The sequence below is a fragment of the Dunckerocampus dactyliophorus genome, chromosome 13 (assembly GCF_027744805.1).
Source record: "Dunckerocampus dactyliophorus isolate RoL2022-P2 chromosome 13, RoL_Ddac_1.1, whole genome shotgun sequence".
NCBI classification, from domain to species: domain Eukaryota; kingdom Metazoa; phylum Chordata; class Actinopteri; order Syngnathiformes; family Syngnathidae; genus Dunckerocampus; species Dunckerocampus dactyliophorus.
The window spans coordinates 14,351,237-14,359,180 of NC_072831.1; the positions used below are offsets into that span (position 1 = coordinate 14,351,237).

The 7,944-nt window shown below is 42.1% G+C and overlaps 1 protein-coding gene across 5 annotated transcripts in view; it reads left to right on the forward strand.

Moving 5' to 3' along the window:
• Positions 1-7,944, forward strand: part of LOC129192158 (G patch domain-containing protein 2-like) — a 59,766-nt gene that overhangs the window by 30,569 nt on the left and 21,253 nt on the right. For 2 of the 5 annotated variants that reach the window (XM_054795829.1, XM_054795833.1), the window contains 2 exons: positions 2,533-4,438; positions 5,214-5,422. The gene's annotated coding sequence lies outside the window, so the exon portion shown is untranslated. The remainder of the gene's footprint in view (positions 1-2,532; positions 4,439-5,213; positions 5,423-7,944) is intronic. The other 3 variants (XM_054795831.1, XM_054795832.1, XM_054795830.1) reach the window with 2 other exon arrangements.

A 7,944-nucleotide genomic window follows, 5' to 3' on the forward strand; every position in this document is an offset into this window, starting at 1 on the left:
TGCTATCATAGTAGTGCGTTTGCCCTTACGGTGTGCAGACGCTCGGTCAGTCCTGCTGCCTTTCCTTCCCTTCATGTGTCTACTTGCCTGAGCCAGACGGCTGCGTGACAGATCACCCGCGTCGGAGGCGCATCGTGTTCCTACCCGGCGGTCCGGCCTCCTCTCATTAATGCCCAGGCTGGTGTGAGGGCTGTATGGCAGCACAAGACAAATAACGCTCGTGCTCAGCCATCACTTCTGCTGACAGAAATGCAGCCCACCGCACTATTTTGCCCTCTCTGGCTTCCCCTCCGCACCCTGCACACGTCCTTCAAAACCGCCTGTGTCTCCAGCTGCACACGCCTGCATTGCCTCTCCAAACTTTCACGGTGATGCTGGTTCTGCCCGGGGTACGAGCTCAGCGCGTAGACCCACACACATTGGCATAGTCTGACCAAGCATCCTCCAGTGTGAGCATTCTGATAGTTGACTGTGTGACGCCTTGTTGTGTTGGTGAAGACAGATTTGTTATTAGCAGCTCAGTCTGTCAGGTTCTCACCGCTCATTTGTGTGCAAACCCTCAGCCTGGGCGGTCTCCCTTCATGTCCTGTTTTTTTTTTTTTTTTTTTTTTTAAACTGGTTTGTATTTTTCAGAGAGAAAGAGAAAGAATGGGGAAGAGCAAGCAAGGGAGAGAAACACAAAGGTTTAATCATTAAAGAGCCTTGTTCATTTAAGTGTGGGAATCAGCAAGCCCATGACTGTCAATGTGTAATTAGCTGATTAATAAACAGGGAGAAGGTGAGTGCTCCAGGAAGGTCTATAATGATTGTTTTTAAAGAGCATCACATGAGAGCTTATTAAGATGGTAAGATGGTTCCATTCAAGCTCCCATTATCGCCCACAATAAATGCATCTACTGTAATTCCCACACCCCACTGACAGGAAACCTTGTAATGTCTTCCGTGACCTTGATGTAAAACTAGTTGAGTGTGTAGGCAATATTTATTATTCACATTCATCTTTTTAAAGAGTGCCGTAATTATCCTCGCATGCAAAGAGTTTAATTAGCTGTTGGATGGGAATCAGTTTTATTATTTTCTCAAAATATCAATACAACTAATGTGCAATCATTGATGGAAACCAACGTACTTGAAGGTACAGCGCGTATTTATTTCTTCCCATCGGGGTGACGTCATGAAATAGATTGGTTGCAAGTTACATTACCTCACAGTCTATTAGCAGCCAATATTATGTGACAAATAAAGTAATACATAACACATTTTTAATCAGAAACTATGTTTTATGGTCATGAACACTCAGCTTGTACTGTATTATACTTTGGACAGGTATTGAGCAGCTTTGACAGCTACTGCCATGGGTTGTTGCAACTATTACTGAGAATGAGGAATCTTATCTTCTATAAGATATCATGTTATTTTTGACCTTTTATTTTGACAAAATAAAAAAAATACATATAACAATATCAAAGCAGCATTCTTTTATTTTTCAGTATGCGGCCCTCGGTGGAAAAGGTTTAGCCACCCCTGAATTAAGGTGTAAACAAGGATGATGTCAGGAGACTGGATTATGATTTTAGTTTTTTTATGATTCACAGAATAATCACGTTGACGTATAACAATGTAAGTTGTTACCTTGACCCGAGATTATAGTTTGTACGTGGTGTCAAACGTTCCCATTGTCTGATTGCTCCCAGCCATCTGTATGTATCTGGAAAATAGCAACATTTCGGCATTTTGATCCGGAGCGTTGACCATGCTGAACCCAAGTGTTTGGCTCAGCAACGGTTAGTCATCGTTCCCTCAAGTAATATTAATCAATTATCTTGCCCGCCGGATCAGTTTGGGGGAGAAGTCATCTGGAAAGAGGCACAAGCAAATATAATGGGAGCAAGCACAAGCACATGCCAGTGAACGCTGTAATGCCTAATCCTTTGAGACAGCCCACCGCTACAATGTCACTTCTAGTTCGCGTGTCCTCTGCTCTCAACCTGCCTGGCAAATGTCTTGTCTGACCCATGCTAACTTTTGTTTTTTTGGAGGTGGAGAGGAATTGGTAAAAATTGTTAGGGTGGATTTGTCGGAGAGAAGGAAGACATGTCAGGTTCCTCTTCTTTACTTGGAGAGACAAAAGGCTTTAATGGTGAGCACAATCTAGAAGGAGAGGATCTTTAAAAGTGAGTGTGTGTGATGGATGGAAGTTAAAAACACACATTTCCGTACCATTTCCTTACGAAGGCATAACACTGAGAGGAGGAAGTTAAGCAATGGGCTGCAGCGCTGATTGGCCTTTTAATAACCATGACCAGAAGTCATATGGGGCCAAATTGGATTTGGCTCACTTGACCAAAACCTCATTAATACTCAACCTATTAGCAGAGGCTAGTTTCAAAGTTTTATTTCAATGTACCTAAAGCAGGGAGCGATGCGTAGCCCGTGACTAAATTAATTTTTATATGAGAGGCTGTGCATTAAAACTGGAAAATGTTCTTTTGTTGTTTTCAAATTATGATTAATGCAGTCTTTTTCTTCTAGCTTGTAAGGAGGAGAGGACCAAGGAGCCAGTCGGATCTCAGCCCGAGAGGCAGTGGAGTTCTCGGGTGGAAACCCTTCTATCTTTCTCTCAGAGGACCGAGGAGGACCCCTGAACGCCACAAGCGAACCCTGGAAGCATGTGGTAAAAGCCTAGCTTGCTGGAGACTGCTCAGACGTTTGCAGCATAAACTTTATGACAAAGAAGAAATTCAAAGCACATAATTGCAATTCGTAATCAGTCACTTCCAAGTCTATTAAGCACGAGTGATGTAAATGCAATCAGACGTTGTTAAGAACGCGGCCTGCTAAAGTGGACAGCCTCCTCGTTGGACTGAAGAGTTTGTGACTCTTCCTGGTTCTCCACACAGAGAGACCTCATGCTAACAGGCATTCCTACAATCATGTCCCTTCTTGTATCAGCATTTGTCAGCAGGGTGCTTTCTGGATGGCCTGTTGAACCTTGGGTGGCTTGACTTTAGCCCTTCAGAGTGTTACTGCAGAGTTTAGAGATGCTAGAGCAAACGTACAGGCTCCCTATTAGCCCCCAAAAGCTTTATTTATTTTTTTTACAAAGCTGCTCATTAGCACAACATAGAGGGAATGTAGTTATAGTCCTCGGAGGGGCTGCCTCTGTTCTCTTCAGCTTACCTTCCATATTCAAATGTCCCCAAACGTATTTAAGTTCAAGCCGCGACGTGTGTTTGAACAGCCTGTTTTCCAGCAGTGCTGGATTAGTTGCTTCTGGAGCCGTGCAGCTGGCAAACGAGCCAAAAAGGAAGAGAGGGAAATTTCACAGAGGGTATGGTTTCCCTGTGTCCCTCGGCACTGGATGCATTAAAGGATCAATGTGAGCGTCCGCTGAGATGAGACACACTGTGAGCGTCTCTACCAGGCTGGTAAACAAGCAAGATGTGCAGAAAAATGTACTGAATCTACACAGCAGTCAAATATGAACACTTATGGCTAAAGTTATTTAGAAGTTCTGAAGATGGAACAAGGGTTCACAGATTGGTCAAACAATATTAGGCAGGAGTGTCACGAGACACCCAAGTCACAAGACTAGATGATGTACGAGATTGAGACGATATTTTTAAGAAAAGTACAATGAAAAAATATGACTGGACGAAAAAACTTTTTTATTTGGTTTTAAAATGTTTATTGTGCCACAAATCGACACTAAATGATATTGTTGTCAACATTTTTTGAGAGCATATAAACCACTGTTATGATAATATATAATAATAATGCAATGTATCCCTTCAATGTGTCATCTTTCACTTTGTAAAGTTGTGGAATTTCCACTTGTGACATGTATTTTCTCATAGGAAATTTGCCCTGTCTGTCAAACGTTTGCAGCATTTCTTGAAATGCTGGATTTTCAACTGCAACTGCATTAGAGAGCAGCATTTATTTTGCGATGGCTTTCTGTGAACGCACACCATTTTACGCTATTGTGGTTGTATTTACTTTGCCGACCAAACATGAGTCTTGACTGTCAGAATGAAGTCTCAGAGTGTCGATGTGTAGTTTTTTTCCCAGGTGGGCAAACTGGGTCGGGTGGATATGTTTGAAGTGGGCAAGTTTAAATAAACTCGGCATACTGGCACGGTCGTGTCGATGGGCTCACCTTGCTCATTAACGTTCCCGTATGGGAGCTGTGGCATTTGGCTTTGCAAGCATCTTTTTCCCTCCTAATTTCTACTACATTACCTTGCATTGTTCCTCACGAGACTCCACTCTGTGGCTGTGTGTGTATGCTAGCGGCCCCGACTCCCCCCACAGAGACAAAGCGGATGTATGACTGACAAGAGGTCTCACTCTGTTTGCCGTTGTTCTGAGGAATGCTGTTCTTCCATGAAGCATCTCGGTGCTGAACACAGAGTGAAACCTTCCTGCCTGTGTGGAGGTGAGAGATGAGGAAAACAGACAGTCATGTGAAATTTGCTAGCTCATTTTCATCTATCGTGTGATCACGTTTTAATCTTGCGAGATCTCGTGACACCCCTAATGTTAGTCAAAACAAATATAAGAAATAAAAATAGTTATTTCTCTTCTTTTTGTTCAGGTCGGCTGTCTTCATTCTGATAAGGGATGGGCCAAATTTTTTGCTAAATTGCACAGCTTCAATAATCTGTCCCAGATAGCATTATGTGAGCCAGGGATGATTTACCATCTCTGTTTGCTTCTTATAGTGACTTCCAAACCTTCCCTATGACCACGCACCGCGACTGGGAGTCACTGTCAGATTGATACGGGCAGAGCTTTGTAATAAAAAATGAGCTTTTGATGAATACATTGATGGCTGCTTCAGGTTAAGCTGACAAGTATTGGCTGTTGTATTTTAAGGAGAGCTTCTCACTGTTGTCTTATCAGTCAGTCTGTGTTTGCTGCAAGGCATCGATGAGGCAGGAAGACATATCAGTTCAGATAAAGTTCCGTTTGTAGCAGGATGGGAACAGCTCACCTGCCACCATGTTAATTAGCAGTCAAAATAACAGCCTCTCAGCCTAAATGAATTTCCGTGGGCCAGAAAGTGGGGAAATAGCTTCCATGAAGCCTGTCAATTGCCCTGTTACAGTTAAGGAATTCAGCAGGCCGGTACGGTTCATATTTCATCCCAGGTAAAGATTACCTGTCAGGCCCATGGGAGATGTATTGATCTGTTTTCCTTTTTCCGCCAGCAATCACCTGACAAAGGCACCTAGGAGGCGAGTGAATGAGTGATGTCTGCTGTGTCTCCTCCGCCACCACCGTGGCTTCTTGCATCCACCGGTGGATGCCGGGGCGATGAGGAGGAGGAGGAGGAAGAGAAATCATGCTGTTATAAACTCTGTTTGAACCCCCACGGTACGCATGAGGGGCGGCCTCTTTGCCCTAGCCCGGGTCGCAGGTCAGTGCAGGAATTTGCTTTATTTTAGCCGCCTTTCTTGTCTTCGGCGTTTGTTCGGTGGTGTAAAGCGTCGTGATGCTAGAAGCGCATGCAAAACGAGGGCCTCTAGTTCCTGCTGACAAATGCATGTTGTGGGTCACTTGGTTCAAGTCACTTTGGGTTTCAAAGCATTGGGCGCCTTTCTTGCTCTGAGATGCTCCATGCGATGGTCTCTGAGTGGCCTGTGGCTGCCAGAGTGGTGCTGCTGCTCCAGCAAAGATCAATATACTTTACATTATCTTGTAGTTTCTTGGCAGCTGAAACTACTTATATATTTGCCTTGTTCAGTGCAACGTCTGTGTCAATATCAAACATTGCTGTAGAAACGTGAGGTATTAATGAAGTCTTGTCCAATAATGAGGATTAGATTTGAGGATTTAATGTAAATGTCATGATAGACAGCATGGTAGATGTGTCTCCTTTTTTTAATTTTATTTTTTTTACATTTTAATTTAATAGGATTTAAATATATCTCACTGATAACAGGGCTCTTAGGCAGCTACCTCAATTTGATATGGAGTGCAAATAGCATCTTATCTCATGAGCTCTTATCATTATTTTTAATAGTAGTAAAGGAATGCCTAATTGCTTTGCAAATGATCTCCACAGAATGACACATCCCGAGAAAGCCTGCACAGTTTGACTCGATGTTAAAAACCAAATTTAATAATAATAAACTTAAAAACTTTAATAAAAGTAACGGCATTTGTTCGGCAGCCTGCGCTTCATAATAATGTTTGCGCAAAAACACACTAAAAAGATACCAAATGATCGGTTTAGGGAAGTCTTCTATACAGTATATATCAGTGTCACACGTATTTATTCATCACCCTGAATTATGGTGCAATAAATAAAAAATAATCCATGTGTGACATAAGATATTACGTTTGGGATCATGAAACCGTCACCGGTAAAAGAATGTATGCATTTCCATAGCAACCATAATGAAATTATTACACCAAAACAACAGCAACATTCCTTTCATTGGTATTAGTGGGAAACCAACATATTTACTTGGAAAGGCTTCCTTTTTTAATCAGTCATTTTAATTTAAAAATGATCAGCGCATCTTAACCCCAACACCACTTTGAAACCGTGGTTAAAAAAAAAAAAAAAAGTTGCCTTTTTAGCACTGGTGTGTCTGCCACGTTTGTAGCATGGAACGCTTGTGTCTGATGCAGGGGCAGTGACGTTGGCATTGCTGGAAAATTACAACAATATGATGCAATCTTCCCGCTCTTTTTCAAGTGTTTGAGCATACACACAAACAACCTCAGACGTGCAAACTCGTAGTATCACACCTGTCCAAAACCTGAGAACCTGACACGTCCATGACCACTTCGGCGCCCAGAATCAACGGCATGCCGACATTTGTTCCGGACTCCCTTAAGTTTTGCAGTAACCTGGCATTTACTCACATTACAGGGGTCCTGCAGCCACGCCCCCAGGAGTATACTGCTGCCAACAAGCCAACATAATATCAGAACACTTCGGCTGACACAAATCGACATTCTCCTGATACTTTTTTACTCCAATTAGACTACAAATCGGAAGTAAGTCCACTTCATCGTCAGCCCAGACAAAGAACTCAGGATTTTGCCGCACACTCGCCATCTCCTTGTTGTTGTTTTCGTTAAGCCTCAGTTCGTGGTTCCGTCTGCGTGTGTGTTCACAGCGCCACACGTAGGTGTGCCTTGTGTATTACATCATTTTTGCGTTCTCGTGTGGCTGCCACTATTTACTATAGCCCATGCACTATTTACAGTGTGGACGCATTTTCTTCAACCCCAAAATCCCAGGAACGTTCCCGTGTTGACAGGGCCTTAATATTTCAGACAAACATGGGTACTGTACTGAACGTAATGATTCTCTGTATCGTAATTGCGCCGGTGCCGATTTAAACTCTAGTGACCAAACCGAAAAAACAAAGTACAGATGAGTGCTTCATTGGGCGCCAAATTGATAGCTACTATTCATTTTTAGTTTCGGCCCTGGCACTGAAATGAGGCAAAATTGAGGTTAGTTTCCACCGAATCAACTTTCGTTATGGTGTTGCACTTGTCATTAGTTTTTCACGTGCGCACATGACAGTGAGCATCTTGTTAAAATGAATGAATAAAAATAAATAATAATAATAAAAAATATTGAAAAAAATATGTTTGCTCCCTTACAGTGTTACTAAAGCTTAACAAGCAACATTATTATTATTATTATTATTATACATGATTCAGTATGTGTATAATTAAACAATAAGAAAATAACCTGCAAGTGTGGGTAGGACCACACATGGCATCATTCATTACCATTCCACTAATCCATTAATTACCATTCCAAGTTGATTTAAAAAAATCTATTTATTTACAACAACCAATGTTATGAATCTATAACATTTTATCACACATACCTGTCTTTGTTTTTGGAGAACTTGAAAAATGACACATCTGGCTTTTGGACAGTCTATTTGAGCAATTAATGGCTGAGCA